General features: G+C 36.4%; 1 long non-coding RNA gene across 4 annotated transcripts; it reads left to right on the forward strand.

The window, feature by feature from the left end:
* Window positions 1-1,366, forward strand: LOC124890932. Of its 4 annotated transcripts, none has more exons than XR_007049451.1 (4): window positions 7-157; window positions 244-333; window positions 444-686; window positions 805-1,364. It is a non-coding gene; the product is annotated as an uncharacterized LOC124890932 (long non-coding RNA). The 4 variants fall into 4 exon arrangements; XR_007049449.1 differs by having other exon boundaries at window positions 444-647; window positions 805-1,361; XR_007049452.1 differs by having other exon boundaries at window positions 1-114; window positions 207-333; window positions 444-1,366.
* Window positions 1,367-2,044: the final 678 nt, after the last annotated feature.

Consider the following 2,044-nt stretch of genomic DNA (forward strand, 5'->3'; position numbering starts at 1 on the left):
ACTTCACTATTCTCTAAAGCTGTTTGGGTTTCGATTAATCCATTGCTTAGTACAGGATACCAATCCCCTTTAAAGTTAGATGAAGTGCCTTTGCTTCCACCTGATTTCCAAGCTGTAAGAACGTCAGAGTTTTTACAAAAAAATTTCCCTTTGCCAGGTGAAAATATGAAGTATCCTGTATAAATAACATTGATCTGATGTTTCAGGAAAGACGTAATAATTAGTTTCCTTGCGATAGTGCAGTTGTCTGATATATATGTCGGAACAACTCTAATCCGAAGTTTCATTGCTACTGCTTCTGCGGATAGAACAAAACTTTGAGCCCAATTCAAAGTATGACATCTTTTCTGCTCTACGTCCTTATTTTTGACATATTCTGTGCTATGTAAACTTACAAATTGAAAATAGCGGTAAATAACAATTTTATTTTTTCTTATGACAAGTGAATCCGCAGCGCTGCACCACCCACCCAGGTTAAATTCCCACTGATGTGTCGACTAATTCTACATCCAACCTTTTCGGCAAACAGGAAGCGTCTTCATTTCTCTGCAATATTTACAAGAGCCAGTCAACAGTGTTCTGCAGAAGATTTAGTACCTTGGAAGTTACCAACCACCTTAAGAACCCAGGATACATGGAAGTTTTCTGTATGACCTCTTCTATGCTAAGATACAATTCCAAGACATGTACTTATTCTAGCTTTTTTCGAATGCCTATGCTGTCTGAAGTTTCTACAAGAGGGTAACTCTTTTCCCACCAGTGACATGTCTGACTAATTGTACTCCCAACCTTTACTGCAAACAGGAAGTGATCTTCATTCCTCTGCAATTTTTACTAGAGCCATTCAACGGTGTTTTGCCGAAGATTTAGTACCTTGAAGGTTACCAACCACCTGAAGAACCCAGGATACATGAGAAGTCTTCTGTGTGACATCTTCTATGCGAGGAAATCACAAGTTATTGCAGTTGGTGGTAGCACCTCCTGGTTTGGGAAACTCGAGGTGATTGCACCATGAGTTCGTTTTGAATGTGTCAACGAAAAATGAACTTTGGCTATATGTACTCTTCTGGCTGGGTGTCAATCGTCATGTTCAGATGAACCTGTTGACAACCTCTTTTTAATTTAAATTGGAGCCAAAGTAGTAACAGTGTTTTTGGAACAAAAAAAGTACGAAAAGATGAAAAATAGTATCATTTATTCATATGAAGTTTCAAATATATCATAAAGAAGCATGTGTAGAGAACTTACTTAGTCCAATTAACGATAGTTGCTTTCGTGCCATTTTGTTTCGCACAAGGTAATTCGACTAACAAGAACAAGCCAAAGCTTCATGTTGTGCTGCCTCCCCCTGCCTCAACATCAAAAGTGCATTATGGTAGTAATCCCCGCTAAAGTTCGTACTAAACAGGAGAAGTTGAATTCTTCTCCTCCTGACAGCCTGCTACAGCCCAGACACTCACACTACCATTCTACCTTTATCCGCGAATTCCACACCAGACTGAAAAATTTTAGCTCTAAATTATTGGAACAATTCTTGACATACGAAAAATTAATCAAGTTCTTTTTTTGACCTCTTAATTCTAGTGTTTTAAGTGTATAGATGTTTTACTCATTCAGGTTTAGTTAACTTATAAGAATCATATTGAATTTTATTTTTTTGGATGAAGAATCATATCAAGTTATATGCACACTTGTGAATTAAATTGTTAGAGCATGTTATTTAGTGTTTTCATCCTGAACTATAAACGAAATTGTTGAGACACGCTCTAACTTAAAGGGGTTCCTATTACCCCTGGACTAATTAATGTAATTGACGACAGCAATATTGGAACATAAATGGGCGGATTCACAACGCTGGTTTTGTGGACTCACCATCTGAATCTAATAGTTTTTGCCAGAACCTGTATATATATATATATATATTAAGAAATCACTGAATATCCATTAATGTTTTGAATTGAGAACCCATAGTTTTTAAGTTATGTACAACGGAATTTACCAAACACTGTATTAGTTATACAGAGATTATATAATCATTAACAGA

The sequence above is a fragment of the Capsicum annuum genome, unplaced genomic scaffold, assembly GCF_002878395.1.
Source record: "Capsicum annuum cultivar UCD-10X-F1 unplaced genomic scaffold, UCD10Xv1.1 ctg27042, whole genome shotgun sequence".
Lineage (NCBI taxonomy): Eukaryota > Viridiplantae > Streptophyta > Magnoliopsida > Solanales > Solanaceae > Capsicum > Capsicum annuum.